This window comes from Lissotriton vulgaris, chromosome 1_1, assembly GCF_964263255.1.
Source record: "Lissotriton vulgaris chromosome 1_1, aLisVul1.2, whole genome shotgun sequence".
NCBI classification, from domain to species: domain Eukaryota; kingdom Metazoa; phylum Chordata; class Amphibia; order Caudata; family Salamandridae; genus Lissotriton; species Lissotriton vulgaris.
Genome location: NC_141685.1, coordinates 492077738 through 492098396, shown reverse-complemented (window position 1 = coordinate 492098396; position 20659 = coordinate 492077738).

The window sequence follows — 20659 nt, the reverse complement described above, 5'->3', positions numbered from 1 at the left end:
TAAATAGTTATTTAATAAAACGTTTTACCCTGTTACTTTGCTGGTGTGTTGTATATATTTATAATATTTGCATAGGGTTTGTCGTTATTTTGGGCGGGGTGGGCGGCGGACCCGAGCTGTCTTGCAGCCATCATGATGTCGAGCTGAGTTCCTCTCACTAGTTTCGTATTTCTCATGAGGGGTTGTTCCTAATGTTTCTATTTTAGCGAGGTCAAAAAGAGATCCCATTAGTGGCCTACTGATTTTGCTTGATTCCTTTTGTTTTTTTAACGATTTTTCACTATCTGCAAAGACTAAACAGAGTATTGCGACTCTGTGCTTGTTTGTAAATAGAGAATGAACCAAAGAGAACCAATTCTAAAACAGTAAATGCTTGGATAACAATCAATCAAATGGAGAGGGAAGCAGGCACGACGCATTACAACGGGGGCAAAGGCCTGCGATCCCTACCCTTCACTATCTGCAAAGAGAGAATACTCCTAAAAGAAAAGAGGGGGGGCAGCGTTCAAAGCACATCAGCGTGCATAAACACGAAAATGTTTTTACCTACCACATACTTCACATTTTAAAGCTTTTGATATTTGCTATTAAAAAACCATTGAAATTCACTGAAAAAACCATAGGTTATAGACCATATATAGTTAGGAATTAGCATTTACAAAACCTTGAAAATTCACTGAAAAAACCATGGGTTATAGACCATATATAGTTAGGAATTCGCATTTACAAAACCTTATTTTACTCACACAAAACCATTGAAATTCGCATATATAGTTAGTTGCACTAACTATATATCGCGCACCCACAATCCACTGCTGATGATGTCACATATTACATCATTCATGACATGGTCAGAGACATCACTGATGACATCACTGATGACAACTCAAATGACATCACTGATAACATCACTGATGACATCATTCATGTGATAATATGATGAACCTCTTCAGACTCTAATATAACCTTAGATACACTCAGTGAAAACAGACACTCGCAGACTGTCACTCATCCATGGAGTTACTCATACACCTAGTCAGTCATGCAAAGAATCAATCACACCTCCATTTCCTCAACTATACAGTTATACACACCTTACTTATTCAAACGTATTCTAACACATATTTACTCTCTTATACAATCACTGATACATGTTTTCAATGATCCATGCAGCCACTCACACATTCACTGGCTCTTATACACAGTAATTTATATATGTCAACTCTCACATGTACTGTGTTTTACATATGTACTTACTTTGACATGTAGCACTGAGATATCCATTCACTCACCAATACACTCATGCACACAGTCAACCACCTATACAGCTGTTTCCACATGCAGTTTTGAACCCATACATCTAGTGAATCAACTGTTCACACATCTATGCACAGAGTCACACACCCCCCAGCCACCCCCACACGCACACTCACTCTCCCATACAAATGCTTTGGAAACCAATCAATAACCCATATAGTTACTCATATAGGTACTGATCAACACATGCAGCACTTTACAGAGCAACAGATATAATGATGCATGAATTAAGACAGTTTAATCACTAACCCATGCACTCAGTGAGACACATTTAATCACTCTCTCATACAGTCAGTCATGCACCTACTAAATCCTTCATCCAGACATTTATACATCCACTCATTCTTCAATATGTAAGACATATTATAACTTTACAGAAACATACAGTCACTGGATGTTGTCATCAGTGATGTCATTTGAGTTGTCATCAGTGATGTCATCATTGATGTCACTGACCATGTCATGAATGATGTAATATGTGACATCATCAGCAGTGGATTGCGGGTGCGCGATATATAGTTAGTGCAACTAACTATATATGCAAATTTCAATGGTTTTGTGTGAGTAAAATAAGGTTTTGTAAATGCTAATCCCTAACTATATATGGTCTATAACCTATGGTTTTTTCAGTGAATATGTATATATATATATATATATATATATATATATATATATATGTGACCAAGAGCCCGTGAGCTCGAAACGCGTCGTTTGTTTATGCCCAAATAAACAACCTTTTGAAGTACCTGATGGTGTGGCTTGTCATCCTTGATTGAAACGTGAGGATTCTTTGGATATATATATATATATATATATATATATATATATATATATATATATATATATATATATATATATATATATATATATATATATATATATATATATATATATATCCTCGCTCGCTGCTCCAAGGTACGTGGCACTCTTCACGGCGGGTGCAGTCCAAGCGCGTCGGAGCCTCGCGCTTCGAATACAAAAGCTCGACCCCTCCCGGTCCCGGGTGGGAAATAAAGACTGCACACACGGGAATCTTCAATTCAAGGCAACTTTTACTCGCACGGACGCGTTTCGGAAGCCACGCTTCCTTCCTCAATGTTGTTACATCGCAACGCGCACCAGAGCGCCATTTTATTTCAAATGCACACATGGGTTTAGATGTGGGACATTGAGAGAGGACTGATGCGTAAGCGCCATGTTGCTAGTACATGTCATTTAACAATAACATAGCAGTAAATAAACATTTTCCACATGATATATATGGCAATATTGGAATGGGAGCAAGTCTTTAGAGAATTAAAAAGTCACTCACAATGATATATAGCCGTGGATCGGCATAGAACCTCTCAATTAACTTTACAGAGGGGCAAGGAATAAGATCCCGCCGTGGATCGGCATGTGGCAACCCACCAGGTTGCCTCTTTGATCTCCAAAGCCCAATACACTTAATTGTCCCAGAACTACCCTGTGTCAATTGCATATTGTTATAAAGTTGCTTTACGCTTAACAGAATCCTGCAAATACCAAGAAATCAACATTAATCAATCTCAACATTCATTTGATTAATAGTTCTCATCAGTTCATATGGTAATAGAAAACACCATCAGTGACCGAAGCAAATTCATAGCAGGTAACAACACTATATTGCTTTTTCTATTTTTCTATGTACATATGTGGCCAACACAGGACTGATCGCTGCATTTATCACTGCGCTATCGCTCAGCTTCCTAGGTGTACCGTTAATTCTTCCCCACAGTTCAATCCTAGAGGGGCCTTTGTCTGGCAGTCTATAATATATCGAGATTCTAACCTACGGAGTTTTTGTAGTCTGTCTCCTCCCCTGATGTTATCAGCAATTGCGTCCAGGCAATAATATTGTAACAGACTTCTGTCGATCTTATGTTTGATGGAAAAGTATGTTGCGACAGGATATGTGAAATCTCTGTTAACTATGGCCCGCATGTGTTCCAAAATGCGCAATTTTACGGGGTTTATAGTACTGCCTATGTACTTAAGCCCACATGGGCATAGGAGGCAATAAATTGCAAATGGCGAAGTACAGGTAAGGAATTGGTTGATTTTCTTTTTCGTTTTACACCCTGTAATCCCATATGAGTGAACCCTTTTGCTGCTGGCACAGGCCTTGCAACGTCCACAAGGGAAAAAGCCCTTCACATCCTTCAGCTTGCCTGTTTTTGTGGGAGTAGGTGACAGATGACTGTGTACCAAGGTGTCCCTCAAAGATCGAGCCCTCTTGAAAGTGATTAGGGGATTGTCAGGTATATCACTCCCTATGATGTTATCACTTTTCAGAATGTGCCAATATCTTTTCAAGATTTTTCTAAGTTGTTGGCAGTCCTGAGAAAATGGGGTGATCATTCTGAATTTCTCTGTGTTGATTGAGGGTTTGTTCTTTTTAATGAATAGGGTGTGTCTCGATGGTATCCTCATCCTGTCTAGAGTATTCTGTAATAGTTGCTTGCTATACCCCCTGGCCTCGAATCTCTCATTGCTCTCCTTTGCCGCAAGCTCAAAATCTTCATTGGTGGAACAATTACGTTTCAACCGTAAAAGCTTGCCGTAAGGTATACTTTTGATAAGTTTTTGGGGATGGTTACTCGACGCATGTAGCGTACTGTTTCCTGTCGTTGGCTTTCTGTAGAGGGAAGTTTTGATCTTATTATCTCTCACCTCCACTTTTAAATCCAGGTAAACTGCCTCACTTGTGCTGGCCTGGCCAGTGAAAATCAGATTACAATCATTCTCATTTAACACTTTGATATATTGCCAAGCTGTCTCAACTGAACCGTTCCACACTATGCACAAATCGTCTATATAACGATACCATGAGACGATGCATTTGGACCATTGCTCTCTCTCAGGGGCCCAGGCTTCCTGCTCCTCCCACCAGCCCACGAATAAATTTGCGTAGCTGGGGGCGAAGCAGGAACCCATGGCTGTACCGGAGAGCACTCTGAATAGGGCATCCTGAAATAAAAAGATGTTATTATGGAGACAAAATGCAATTAACTCCATCAACATGCTGTTGTGTTGAGCATATTTCAAGGGTCTTTTCCCTAAAAAATAATCAATCGCCTTCATCCCTTGTGCATGCCCAATGCTCGTATAGAGGCTGGTGATATCAAGTGTCAATAGGCAGTACCCTGGATGCCAGTCAATTGATTCGATCTTTTCAATGAAATTGGCAGTGTCTCGAATGTATGACTTCAATCCCAAAACCATTTCAAATAAGAAATGATCTCAAAATTTCGAGAGATTCTCGGTAAGGCTGCCCATAGATGAAATAATAGGGCGCCCTGGTGGTTTATCCATGCTCTTATGTACTTTGGGCAAGTAATAAAAGGTGGGGGTGACTGGATGTATTGTTTTCAGAAAGAAATATTCTTCAGTCTCAAGCATCTATTTATCATGCCATTTTTTGAGTAATCCATGCAGCTCATCAATGCTGGATTGGTATCTTTGTTTGGTAGTTAGTTCATAGCAGGCTTTGTCTTGCAATTGTCGCATGGCTTCTTGGACGTATTCCTCTCGTGACAGAATGACCACGTTACCACCTTTATCTGAAGGCTTACAGACTATGGATGTATCGTCGGCCAATGTTTTCAATGCTGTCCGCTGTTTTTTGGTCAGGTTATTCCTGCGTCCAGATGATTTTTTATGCATGCGCATTTTTCTTAGATCCTTAATCACCAGTTCTGAGAAAGTGTCTATCATGTCTGTTTGTGTTGGAGGCACAAATTTAGACTTTAGTTTAAGACCACTGTTCGGAGCCTCCTGTGCTATATCCACCGCCCTTAGTCTCTGAGTTAGGGTTTCTGTCGGTGGTGGCATTGTCACTGCTACATTCTCAAGTCGTAGTTCTTCAAGCAGTTCCAAGGAGGTCAGATCACTCACTTTCAAAAGATCAGTGTCTTTAAAACGTGATCGGATCAGTTTCGCTTCATCCGTAGTTGGTTTAGTTTTGAAGTATTTATGCAGACGGAGCCTTCTAATGAATTGAAATAAATCGATTCTGGTCTGAGTGTACTCAAGATTTTTGTAATGGCAGAAGGTTAGTCCCAGTTTGAGTACTGATTCTTCTTCAGGCGAAAGCATTCTAGCGGAAAGGTTGATGATTGTAAGATGGTCTGTGTTTCCTTCAAGTCCTACCATCTTGATCCCCTTTTGCTCCTTGTCGTGCGCACTAGAGCCTTCGCATTCACCGCTTTTCCTCTGCCCCTTCCTTTTCCTCTGCCCTTTCTGGTTTTTCTTCGTCTTCTGGGGGTTTATTCTTCCCTCCCCTCAGCCAGTTCATTCAGATCACTTGAAATTCCTGTTGAAAAGGGGTATCCTCGGTGGGTTTCGGGGTTCTGGTTTCGTCTTCAGATTGTTCTCCCTCTGTGACCTCAGACTCAGATGTTTCCACGTGTGCTGGTGCAGCCGCACCAGCAGCTTTGTTCCTGCTGATCAAATCCTACCGTGTTTGATCGTATTTTTTAGAGAACGTGAGGACTCGACCCATGGCATAGTCCCTTTCGTCTCTATCGAACTTTTCTTGTTTTCGTGTACGAATCTTCAACTCGTATTTTTCCAGTCGTTTCTTCATCTGGGCTCTTAGCTGATCCTGCTGTTCTTTATCCTCATTTAATGCTAGCTCCGTTTCCATGGTTTTAATCTCCTTGAGGACCATGTCTCTGTCACTCCAAGCGAATTGTACCAGGATTTCTAGCATCCCTTCACAGGATTTGGCGATGTGTGCTGCCCATGTTTCCAGAAGCAGTGGGTCCGGGTTCTCATAGGCGGGGATTGTAAATATCCGCAGACCTCTCGGCACTCTTTTTACTTCTATATACCCTTGGAGTGATGTGCCTTCCCACCACTTGCGAAGCTCACGCTCGTATAATTTCTCCAATTTTCCATATTGCGTGACTAATGGACTGGGAGCCTCAGTTGTTTTCGTCACGGCTTGGGTGGTAACGTCAGGATTTTTGTTTTTAAAAATTCCAGTCGCCAAATCGCGACGTTGCGAGATGTTAAACATGCTTGTAATTTTAACGTTGAGCCCCCCGCTCCCGGGTTGCCCTTGTTGTTGCTGTAATTTGAATTAGTCTAAATTCCCTTTGCCAAAGCCAGACACTCGTGTGGTGTGGAGCCCAATGTAAGTTTGATCAGCAAAGTACGGGCAGAATATATCTCAGCTTACCCAGATTCTGTTGGGTTACGCCGAGTGCTTTCTGTCCGTGTTGCAATTGCAGGAACTTCAGGATTAGGTGCTCCTCACGGGATTTCTCCCCTCGGGTGGTGGCGGTGCTCTACGTGAATTAAATCCTCGCTCGCTGCTCCAAGGTACGTGGCACTCTTCACGGCGTTATATAGACGATTTGTGCATAGTGTGGAACGGTTCAGTTGAGACAGCTTGGCAATATATCAAAGTGTTAAATGAGAATGATTGTAATCTGATTTTCACTGGCCAGGCCAGCACAAGTGAGGCAGTGTACCTGGATTTAAAAGTGGAGGTGAGCGATAATAAGATCAAAACTTCCCTCTACAGAAAGCCAACGGCAGGAAACAGTACGCTACATGCGTCGAGAAACCATCCCCAAAAACTTATCAAAAGTATACCTTACGGCGAGCTTCTACGGTTGAAACGTAATTGTTCCACCAATGAAGATTTTGAGCTTGCGGCAAAGGAGAGCAATGAGAGATTCGAGGCCAGGGGGTATAGCAAGCAACTATTACAGAATACTCTAGACAGGGTGAGGATACCATCGAGACACACCCTATTCATTAAAAAGAACAAACCCTCAATCAACACAGAGAAATTCAGAATGATCACCCCATTTTCTCAGGACTGCCAACAACTTAGAAAAATCTTGAAAAGATATTGGCACATTCTGAAAAGCGATAACATCATAGGGAGTGATATACCTGACAATCCCCTAATCACTTTCAAGAGGGCTCGATCTTTGAGGGACACCTTGGTACACAGTCATCTGTCACCTACTCCCACAAAAACAGGCAAGCTGAAGGATGTGAAGGGTTTTTTCCCTTGTGGACGTTGCAAGGCCTGTGCCAGCAGCAAAAGGGTTCACTCATATGAGATTACAGGGTGTAAAACGAAAAAGAAAATCAACCAATTCCTTACCTGTACTTCGCCATTTGCAGTTTATTGCCTCCTATGCCCATGTGGGCTTAAGTACATAGGCAGTACTATAAACCCCGTAAAATTGCGCATTTTGGAACACATGCGGGCCATAGTTAACAGAGATTTCACATATCCTGTCGCAAGACACTTTTCCATCAAACATAAGAGGACAGAAGTCTGTTACAATATTATTGCCTGGACGCAATTGCTGATAACATCAGGGGAGGAGACAGACTACAAAAACTCTGTAGGTTAGAATCTCGATATATTATAGACTGCCAGACAAAGGCCCCTCTAGGATTGAACTGTGGGGAAGAATTAACGGTACACCTAGGAAGCTGAGCGATAGCGCAGTGATAAATGCAGCCATCAGTCCTGTGTTGGCCACATATGTACATAGAAAAATAGAAAAAGCTAACCAATAACTAACCTTATACTGATTCTTATGTACTGTAATGAAAAATTTATTTTTAATAAACCATTGTTTTTACGATACATGCACGTAAGATTTTTTGTAATGCCACATGACTTGTAGATGACAATGAGTACCCGACAAAACTAACGCTCAGTTATTGGTTAGCTGAGTTTCGCTATTGTTTTTTTGACCATAGGGTTGTTCTTTGAGTCAAGCTAGGCATCACTGTGTTAGTGGTGTAAAAGGATATCTCGACAAAAGGGATTTCCTGAAACGTAGGGACTTTTTTTCTTGTTAAGATTACTTCACCCTGTCCCATAATTGGTACATAGGGTATCTCCCTTGTTTGTTCTTTGTCATCTCAACCCCTCCCTTGGTCAAATACTCTCCCAGATCCTCTCACTTCTCAGATCCAGACCGTCAATCCATATTCAGCAGAGACAAACAGAAATGTTTAAAGCACTTTCTAAAAGAGTGGTATCTGAACACACAGTGACAAAACCACTTTCATAGAAAGATGTGTTATGACACTGTGAGTTCATACATACTAAACTTTCCCTCTCCATTTTAAACTTATAGGAAATTAGGCTAACAAACACAACACCCAGCCTCCCCCATTCTGTTCTATGGGCAGAATGGCCTTTCAGCAGTGGAAAACTAAATGTTGTGTTTTTCACTGTCAGGACAAAACACACACCTTAGTATATGTCCTGCCTTTTTCTTACACTGCAACCTGCCCAGGTGGTACCCGTGACATATCACAGTGGTGCCCAATGTGTATGCTAAAGGGAAAGTAAGGCCTGACGTGTGGTTGCACTTGTCAGGACAACATTCTAACATAGCAGACTGCGCACAGGCCCTACACTGCAGGCCTGAGTTCCCATCTCCGTGCACCTTTGCATTACTAGCCAATACACACACAGTGCACATCACTATGGATTTTACTAGTAAGGCAAACATACCAATCGTGGCCAACCAATTCCCATTACACTTTACACAGGGAACACTTGTGCTTTGACACTGATCAGCAATGGCAGAGTACCCAAAACATCTAAATTGACAATTCTATGTAAGGAAAATGGTCTAGGGGGAAAGCAAAAGGTTTAGGGACCCAACTTTAGCCAAAACGGCCAATTCCTACAGGCATCCATAGTAACCAACAGCAAGGCCAGTGGCCAGTACAAAGTGCAAAGTAGGAACATGAGAACCTGCACAGGGAATGGGCATCCTAAGTGATAAACAGCAAGGCCAGTGGCCAATACAAAGTAGAACAATGTACATGTGTGCATCAGGAACTGCACAGGGAATGGGCATCCATAGTAAACAACAACAAGGCCAGTGGCCATTACAAAGTAGAACAAAGTACATGTGTGCATGAGAAACTGCACAAGGAATGGGCATCCATAGTAACCAACCGCAAGCCCAGTGGCCAGTACAAAGTGCAAAGTAGGTGCATGAGAACCTAAACAGGGAATGAGCACCCTAAGTGGTAAACAGCAAGGCCAGTGGCCAGTACGAAGTGGAACAAAGTACATGTGTGCATGAGAAACTGCACAGGGAATGGGCATCCATAGTAAACAACAGCAAGGCCAGTGGCCAGTACAAAGTGCAAAGTAGGTACATGAGAACCTGCACAGGGAGTGGGCATGCGTAGTAATAAACAGCAAGGCCAGTACAAAGTAGAACAATGTACATGTGTGCATGAGAAACTGCACAGGGATTGGGCATCCATAGTAAACAACAACAAGGCCAGTGGCCATTACAAAGTAGAACAAAGTACATGTGTGCTTGAGAAACTGCACAAGGAATGGGCATCCATAGTAACCAACCGCAAGCCCAGTGGCCAGTACAAAGTGCAAAGTAGGTGCATGAGCACCTACACAGGGAATGGGCATCCTAAGTGATAAACAGCAAGGCCAGTGGCCAACACAAAGTAGAACAAAATTCATGTGTGCATTAGAAACCACACAGGGAAAGGGCATCCATAGTTTCCAACAGCAAGGCCAGTGACCAGTACAAATTAGAACAAATTACATGTGTGCATGAGAATGTTGTAAATGAATCTAGGACCCTAGTGTAATTTCCCGATTCATGCCCTTATATAGGTATACATTATCAGATCCTTATATAGGCATTTAAATCATTACCATATTTAGACTGAGCCCATGCAGCCCAAATACAGCATGGCTACTTCCACTAAGTTCCAAGAATCAACAACGATTTCTTAGAAAAACCCACCTTCAGCAGCTAGGGATCTCCCCTTGTCTGAATACTAATTTATCTAGGAAATCATGGAGTTTTCGAAGAACTGGGTCTTTGATGACATTATTAAGTCCAATCATACGTCAAACTCAGCACCTTCAAAGTATAAATATGCAGAGATTTGCCCAGACAGACACACAGTGGTTTGGAGCAGATCCACTAACTACTTGTCCGACGCCCTGCAGCAGCAAGTGCCGAAGGAAGCCGACCCTCCAGCTGACGCACTGAGAGACGCTGTCTTTTCTCCTGCCGAGAAATCCAGCTCCAGTGTTTCCAGCCTACCCTTGCGGGTTGCTGGGAAGTCGAGTCCTGAGATAGAGATAAAAGACCTCCTTCATTTTAAACAAAGGTACAGAGCTGATTAGACATTTAAAGAATTCTTGGATAGATTCTTGGCAGATAAATACTAAACTTAAGCTACTCCTCAATTACTTCTTCCCTTGTACTAGACTTAGGTGAGGTACACCGGGGTAGGCGTATTTTGGAAGCACCAGTTGAGTACTTTTAGCCATTATTTTATCACTGTATGTATTTTATATGTTTTAAAGCAATTTATGGCTTAAGAACCACATCATGCTTTTACAGTACTACTTTATAATACTTTTCATATCATATGCCCTGTACTTTATAACCAGTGTTGATTGTAGCAGAACATTTCCTGTGCTTGAGAAGGAAGACTGTTCAGTGAATACTTTTTATTGAAAACGCCCATCTCTCTATTTTCTCAGCACCTCGGGTGAAATGAAGCATGCACGATTGACTGAGTAAAATAGTTATCTATTGTTTCCACGACTCTAGAGATTGATTTCTTATTCTTGGGAAACAAAGTTTTCATGTTTATGCGGTAGTCAGAAACGAATCCCTTCTTGTGAATTCGAGAAAGTTTCTAGTGACATCTGAGCTAGCTGGCACTCACAATTAAGTCTAATATATTCGATAGAGACCTAGTCGACCTCAGTCCTATGTCTAAACTATAGTATATATTATTCCAATGCGCAGAGCCTATTGGCAGTATTGGAACAACACTACATGGCGCCCAACGTTTGGTAAGGCAATAATTTAACGCTAGATACTAGAGTAACTCAGCTGTGCTTTTCACACAGACCCCTTTTTCCAGTAAAATACTTCATTAGACGTCTGGAGTGGGTGAAAGCATAATATCCGCCAAAACTGAGTAGGACGAAAATCCTATGTATTCGTTTTTGGTTAATTCAACGTTGAAGGATACAGTGTTCCAAAATATTGTGCTCCTAATCTTTGTTTCCTTGAAACTTGTTCTGCAAAATTTCGGTCAACAAAATGTCGGATACAACAGAATGACCCAGATGTTATAATCTTCCCGGTAAATGTAAGAAAAACTATAACTTACAAACTCATAAATAATGGGGTACCATCAAGAGGTGGTAAAGTAATCTTTGTAATAGAGGCACATGAATATCGGCAAACAGAGGTATTCTATTCATGGATTCACTTTCCTCCAGCAGATGGAGGGACACATGAGTTCCACTACTACAAAGTAGAGGAACCACCAGAGGATTACATTTCTTATGAGGATGTTGAAATTCCATTAACTAACCAAGAGCATCAGCTCTGGTTTAAAGGCTCACTACATTGATGTTTTGTATTTTTCGCCACTGTTTTATTACATATAAATTTGTATAAATTTGTTGAATATAAGTTATTTATGTACGACTGTCAATTTTTATAATTAATTGGTGCATATGATTTTGCACTGAGTTTTTTAATATGTACATTAGAAATAAACTTAATTTTGTACTTTTAATTGTTTGTTGTGCTTTACATACTGTTTTTCCCTAGTTGTAATATCAATTGTTAGAATTTTTCTCACATTGTTAAAGGCTCACTACAACATCAAAATCACATAACAAGGCTCGGTCCACTAGGTAGACCAGGAGCAACATGGCCGGTACTAGCTAGCTATACACCACATCCTAACATTGAAAGAATGACAGGTCCAGAACTGTTAATCCAACTAAAATAGTTAATTAATTAAAATACATAGACAATTGGTTCAATATGTCATGCGGACTTTAATAGTCCAACCTACTGTGAGGATATCACAGCACACCCCTCACCAGGGGAACACAAACAAAATCACACCACAGACTATACAATCAGTCATTGATAAATTGCCCGCAAACAGGGAACAGATTTCCTTTTGGCTAGCACAAAAAATAACCCTCATGAGAAGCACAGAATTCTGACAATCTGTTTACCAATGGGGATAGCACCATATGTGGAGGACTGTGACACTTGGGGTATAGTCTTTGCTTCAATCTACACTAAAGCACATGGTGTTCAGTCCATGGCAGTAATACCAGATGTTCTAAGACAGATTCAAAATGAAAATGGTCTAGGACCAGCATTAAATCTGGGTATGAAACTACTGAAGGATTTTAAACAGGTCTTGGCTATACTATTAGCCAACATTAAAGGTGAAGCCGCATCTGTGGCAATCCGCCAGAAACTAAAAGAAACGGATGTTACTGAGCAACCGTATGAGCTTGCCAGAATTGTTGAAAAATCCTATGAAGAACTAGGTAGAGATAGTTTTGGTGGAAAACCATTAAAACCCCAACTAACAGAAAATCCTGAAAAAGTATTTATCAAAAATAATCTCACCACTCCTAAAAAGAAGTGGGAAAATACTAAACAGACACTTCCTAAAGAGAAAAGTTCTCATTCCAGAGGAAGATCTCCCCAACGGGGATGTAGGTCTCCCCAACGGGAGCCCTTTGAAAAAAAGGTATAACCTTAGGAATAGGGAAAACCTGATAGATATCTAGATACTGATACACGTTCCTCTCGTACCTTTCAGACTTCCTCGCAGAATACCAAAAGAAGAGGACGATCAGAACAGAAAGAGGAACGCGCAACGTCCAAAGAAGAACAGCACGTTCCAAAAAATAAGAAAACTCAATTCACCAATAAGAAGGTAGCAAGCATAAAGATCAGACATGCCGAGGATCTTGAGGACAAAACTCAAGAACGGGGAGTGGGCGCAGACAATGCTAGACAGTGCAGCAGAAGTGACCATAGCTCGCAGGATCCTGATGGATCATCTGGAGATAGTGGACTTGAATGAATGCATTCAAATTGAAACTGCAGATACCTTGGTTAGTGTACCCCATAAGTTATATGAAGTAACACTCCGGATGGAGGGGGACATACCTAGAAAAATAAAGGCACTCTTTTGGGAGAAGCTTTCTAAGGGCTATAACATTCTTCTAGCTGAACAAGACTGGCCACCGGAATTTGTCAGGGAGTGCCCACATGGCAAAGAGATAATTGTGCCAGCCTTCTCAAATCATATTCCTATTCATAAAAAATACACCTATGCCAGAAAATGGGCTGTGGTCCAGGCTCCAGCATTATATAAAAATCATGTGGGATGGGATGAGGACTCTCCTCACCATAAAATCCAGTTAAAAAATCAACCTACTGCACAGAGGCAGTATCCAGTTAAGCAAGAAGCTAAAAAACAGGTCAGGGATATTTTAAATCAACTTGAATACCAAGCGGTGACTGAAACATGAACCTCGTCAATGAACATTCCTTTGTTTTCTGTCTCCAAACCAGACAATTCATATCGTCTAGTTTTGGATTACAGGCATTTAAACTCCTGTTGCAAAACATTTGCAGTACAAAATGCACACAGTGCAGCGCTGATGAATAACATTGTGCAGAAAAAATGTAACACCACATTAGATATTTCGAGTGGGTTTTTCTGACAAAATATTGGACCTGAAAGCAGGCATTTGACCGCTTTCTCAATAATAGGGACACAGCGACAATTTTGCCGTCACCCCCAGGGATTTAAGAATAGTCCAGGGTTATTTTCAGCCGGAATAACAGAGTTACTACAAATGTACGATGATGAGGCATTATCATATGTCGATGACATCTGTCTTACAGTCGATGATTTGGATGTGAACACCATATTACTTGAGTTTGCTTCAAAACGGTACACATTCAACTTAAAAAAATTACTAATTGCCCACCTCAATGTCCTATTTTTAGGCTACGATTAATCAAGAGAAAGCAAAAGCCTGGCAGCTAACTTTCTAGAGAAATGTGCGCTGCTCCATCCTCCAAAAACGCTGAAAAATGTACAATCAATTCTTGGTTTCCGGAATTTTGGAAGAACTTATGTTCTAAACTACGAAGAAAGGGTTAAATCTCTCTACGAACGAATCAAACCTGATTTCAAACCAACTAATTGGACTCAAACACACACATAAATTTTGCGTTCAGTGCAAACAGACATGTTAGCAAAAACATAGTAAGAGACAAGCGACAATGTGTGCAACCTTGTGATCCGAATCATCCCAGGGAGATGCAGATTCAAGTACCAAACCTTTAATGTAGGCGAAAAGGTACCAATAGCTTACAAATCACACTTGTACACACAAGCTGAAGTAAAATTCACTTCTACTGAAAAAGTTCTGACAGTGGTTGAATCTGCAGTAGCGAAGGAGAGAGCCCTAGCACAGGGTAAACGCATATTGATCGTTACACCTGTACCTGCTTTAGAAGCAGTAACGAAAGCAAGCATTCCCAATGCTAAAGCTTTACATCCGAGATGGATACAATGGGTTAACTCTCTTGCTGCAACAGACGTTGAGTAAGTTTTTGACCCCTATTTGAAGACACAAGAATTCCTACAATATGAACACGAATGTCCTCTCCCGACCGAGATTCTGCCTCTAGAACATTACAGCTGTATAATCTATACAGACGGATCAGCACAGCCCGCAATTGGGGGTAAACAAGCCTATAGTGCTGCATCCGGGATTGTTAAAGGTCGCTGGCGCAAAGGTAAATTTAGACCTATGGTCACTAAGACTCAATCACTCGGAGACTGTACAGCTCAGCGAGCTGAACTACAGGCTTTCAAGATGGCACTTGAAAATACCGATCGCGAATTCCCCACACTCATAGTGTGCGATTCGTGTTACTGCCTACAAACTTACAATAAGTTTCTGCAGAACTGGGTCCAAAACGGTTTCAAAGAAGCAAAAGGTGGCACAATCAAACATAAAATGCTTTGGGAACAAGTAGGTCTTTTACAGAAAGAACTACAAAAGACTCACGTGATTCACGCACTGAGTCATCAGCGTGATGATGTTCACGTTGCAGGGAATTCATTGGCTGATGAAGCCGTGAAGGCAGCTGTGCAAATGGCTTCCGTAGCTGCAATCACTCGTTCAAAAATGAAAATAGACAGCGAGATAATGCAAGCTGTCGCTGCCTCAATGAAAGACAGTGGTAAGACACTCCCGACAGGTTTTCCAGTAAAGTACTCATATATAACTGATGCATATAATGTTCGTTTTACTCAAATGCCTGGAGTGGGGGATAGGGCAATTCCAAACATGGAACATAGGTTAGGACTAATCTTAGTAGCACATAAAGGACTCGCCTCTGCACACGCAGGAGTTTCCGCCACAGTATCATTATTAAAAGATATTGGTGGCCATGCATGAGGAAACAAACTAGAAACTATGTTCTAGAATGTGAAATCTGCCAAAAAACGAAAGTTTCTACAGTGAAGCGACCTACACAGACGCCCCTTCTGATTTCAGTTAATCCACTGGCGTGCATTAACCTGGACCACTGTGGTCTCCTAACAAGGGTTAGTAACTATAAATATATCATGGTCGCAGTGGATTCCTGCAAAAAAAATTCATTTGGATGTGGCCCCAGAGCTCGGCTGACGCCAGAACTGTTATAAAAGATTTGCAAGTCTTTATCGGCACATACGCAATAGGCACGCTACAGTCTGATCAGGGTCCTGCGTTTAGCTCTCGGGCTTACAAAGAGGCTATGGCTAGCTTGGGCGTTGCATTGGGGTATTCTAGTCCCTTCCATGCTGAGGGTAATGCAGTAGTGGAAAGAAAAAAAGTGACATAAAGCAATCTATACCAGCTAAGGTATTAGGTTTGGGTGACGGGTGGGTCAAACATCTTATAAGTGTCCAACGTAGTCTTAACTATCTGCCAAGAAATCATCTAGGTGGAATCACTCCATATGAATTACTATTTGGTACTAGAATGATAGTCGAAGACCTCGATTGTCAAACTTCAGTGGTGGAACTAAAACCTTTTTGATGTCAAAGATCGTTTGGCTGTTTTACAGGACTTAAAAGAAACAAGAAGAAGTCTGAGTAACACGATACAGAACCCAATGACCACTGAAGAAAAACCACCTGCCCCAGCAAGACCTGTCTGGATTCCAAAGGTTGGGGATCTAGTCAGGGAAAAAATCGCGTTAAAGAAGGAATTTGGGCCTTTTTACAGAAAAGCAGTACCTGTCTTGGCAATCCAAGGAACAAGATCAGTAGTACTACCGCCCCTTGCTGGTAAAAGGGAGAACAGAGTTGTGTCCAATCGACCTGGTCAAACCACAATATGTGGCTGATAATAAGTAGTACGCCCAGTGGACTCCCAAGATGTAGCAGACAACCAAATCTTGCTACAATCCAAGAGGTTCAAACTGAAAGACTTATCACCTTTGATAAACCTGCAGTAAGAAAAGAAGTACAATGCAACAAAACAATGGAACTTGTGCCTCTTGATACCCAAATAACAGTTCATCAAGAAACTCCTGTCTACAATGATGTAGCCTCTGACTATACAAAGATGACAAAGGAAGAAGCAACTCCAAAGATTAATAACAATCCTGATGCAATTCCAACAATTGACAGAACTGACTCTGGCTATTTCATCAACTTTGATACATTTTCTGAGGATCCCAGTGAACCTGAAGATAAGCCAGCAAATAAAACGTTCAGAGAAAATATAACAGAACTCTTTCATCAACTTGAAAAAACATATCTGGTTTCACCGTGGATTGAATTTTGGATTGTGTTAGGTGTACTTTTCCCCCTGCTCAGGCTCATTCTGGTTTTAAGCTTGGGAAAAATGATAGATGGAAAATATAGTACAATGGACAAAGCAAGTAAGAAAATCAACTTGCTCCTGAAACCCCACAAATCATCCCATTGTGAACGAAGAGACCTTTCATCAGTGAACATCACAGCCGTTCCTATACCTGGTGGTATAGCATGGGACAGATCTGATTATGACATCTATGGCCCGGTGGAACTGCTGAAGTTTCTACACCAGTCCAAGGTTTCCTTGAGTGACTTTATACCACCCAGGACATTTGCTGATGATTGGAACATTGAAACCGTTAATAACATGATGACTGGCTTAGAAATGCCAGCTAAATTCACAGAACATGAATACTTAGAGGGTTCATCAGAATATGAACAAATGTATTGTTTTAATCATTTTCGTCACCATTATTTGCATAAAACTGCAAACCCTAGAAATGTTTTTACTTATAATCAATGGGAACATTGTCCAATGCCACCAAAGGGTAGCTCGAAATAATTTTATGAAAAGTTTCCGTACTTCTCAGGGTTTAATGTTACAAGTCGAGAAACGTTTTATTTAAAAAATGCAAATATGACAGGATTTAAAACAATGTTGACCAATACTAAAGAAATGTATTCTGCAACTTTTATGCTTGACTGTCTACATTAGGTTTTGACTTTTGGAAAGACAACATTGAGACAAAAACTGTTTGGGCAACAAAAGACTGGCAACGAAGCTTGGAAAATAATGCAAATGGAAACTGCAGAATGAATACAAAAAATTGATCGTATTAATTTAGAGAAAACTCTCTCTGTAGGGGACAATGGGTTAACGACTCTGTCCTCCAGAATATATTCTTTATACAGCATGGTATCCTCTGCAATTGACATAATAGAGCAGGACTTGCTAATGTTACAACATGGCCAGTCTCAATTACGTTCTATAATGCAGCTAATCTGGACGTTACAAAATCTTCATTCAGGCTACGAGCCATGGCGCCTAATCAACACAACGTCATTGTTTTCTGTATTTGACCTTACAGATAAACAAATCTCTTTGGCACAAAAAGGAGCAGACTATATGGTGCTGAGCATTGAAAAACTGGAAAGATTACCATTGGCAGTTTCTGAGAAGCCTGTCATTGAATGGATAATACATGGCACCATCACGATACCAGTGACGATTTTCCAATTTCAGTATTTTCTACACCATATACCAGCGGGCCTGTATGAAAGTTTGGGTAAAGAATACATTAGGACAACCTGGATTTTACCATACACCCACAAATGTTGGAATGGGGGAAAGGAGATATTCCTTAGTGGTAAAAATTGTAAGAACTCACTAGATACACTTTTGTGCCAAGGTATTAATTTACAAGGAGCCTGAGAAGGTTCTGCAAAGAACCTCTCTTGCCACCTGCATGGTACACCCGCCACAGTGATAGAACCAATTCTCAGGCAGCTATCCAATGGCAGCTACGTTATGCTCAATGACCACAGCTGTTGTTGCATGTTGCCAGGAAAAGTGTATCTAGTTAGTGTGTCATCCTGGGTCACTTGTTGAATGCAAGTATTGTATCCAAAGAGCAAGACAGACAGGGGGACGGCATTATGGACTTCACTGAATATCTCTTCTATACAAATTGATACTATAAGCAGAATGAAAGTTTTTCTTTTGCAAAAAACTGTGCCACTAACCTCATCTAGAGAAACGTATGATCTGCAAGTTGCAAGGACTTCTGCAGAGATAAATGTTTTATTATCAACAAACTGCCAAGTACATTTCACAGAAATGTTAAGTCAAATCTTAAACATGTCTGATACCAGCGGCATCACACATGTTTTTAAGATGATTTTGTCAAGACTGTTAACACCATTTGAAGCAGTCCTCTGCATATTTCCAAATTTCGTGCACTCTGTGATTGGCGGCCTGCCTCTCATCTTGGGACTCGTAGCAGGGATTCTATTTCTATTCCTTCTGCTCCGATATGGCAAGTCCAGTCACCGGCGATACCTAGACTACCATGGAAGGAGCCCTCCTTGCCATGAGGTATTGTGAGAGAATTACACAGATTCTTGGCTTGGCTCGTTTAAGAGATCTGAACACTACATGAATGCTATCGTTCAGAACCATCTGGCAAGATTGCATCTTACCTGTTCTGCGATGCCTGCTTTGCGGAGAGGAATGCGTGCTGGACATTTGTCTTACACTTCCATCAGTCCTGCCATCGGAGGTTGACGCCGTGCTAGGTCTGGTAACGACTCATGCATCATGTTTCCCCAACGGCTGCCAATTCTGATGACGGCATTCATTGAGATCTCACCGGCATCAAATGCATCAAACGCTGACGGCGATGATCCTCATCTATGCACATTTGACCTGCTAACTGAAGTGGTTCCACTTTCGCCTACTATGGTAGACGTTTTTTTTGCCAGCTTAGACAATCTGATGTTTTCTCCTGACACCGAGAATAACTTTTGATTCATGCACACAGCATTCCCTGAACTCTGAAATTTGGCCTTTATTGTTTAAAAACAAACCATCCAACTTGAGAAGTAATCTGCTTAAAGTAGAACTATTCCTAGAGAACAAGATTTCTTTTGAAAACTTCCTAAATGACATTATTTGGCCTAATCATCATAACAAAAACGGTTTAGATGTTATGCTATAGGATAGTCTCGATTTTTTTTTGTAAACTTCAGAGAAATTTCATGAATGTAATTTTGCATTTTATAAATGATAGAATGTATGCTCCCACACTATGCTTCATGTCTATAGAGAGCTGTTTCTTCATACAAGTCTATACTCAATTCATGTAAACAAGCCTTTTTAAATACAATTTGTATTTTGTATTTAGGGTGGGATTGTAAACACTAGCTTTAGATATGTCCAGTGGTTATACGTTTAGTTTTATTGAATTTACAATCGTTGAGTGGGTGTTGTAAATGAATTTAGGACCCTAGTGTGATTTTCCCGATTCATGTTCTTATATAGGTATACATTATCAGATCCTTATATAGGCATAGAAATCATGACCATATTTAGACTGAGCCTATGCAGCCCAAATACGGCATGGCTACTTCCACTAAGATCCAAGAATCAACAACGGTTTCTTAGAAAAATGTGCCTTCAGCAACTAGAGACCTCCCCTTGCCTGAATACTAATTTATCTAGGAAATCATGGAGTTTTCGAAGAACTGAGTCTTTGATGACGTTATTATCATAATCATACGTCAAACTCGGCACCTTCAAAGTATAAATAAGCCTAGATTTGCCCAGACAGACACACAGTGGTTTGGAGCAGATCGACTAACTACTTTCCCGACGGCCTGCAGCAGCAAGTGGCGAAGGAAGCCGACCCTCCAGCTGACGCACTGAGAGACGCTGTTTTTTCTCCTGCCGAGAAATCCAGCTCCAGTGTTTCCAGGATACCCTTGCAGGTTGCTGGGAAATCGAGTCCTGAGAGAGAGATACAAGACCTGCTTCATTCTAAACCAAGTTACGGTGCTGATTAGACCTTTAGAGAGTTCTTTTATAGATTCTTGGCAGAGAAATACTAAACTTAAGCTACTCCTCACTTATTCTTCCCTTGTACTAGACTTAGGTTGGGTACACTGG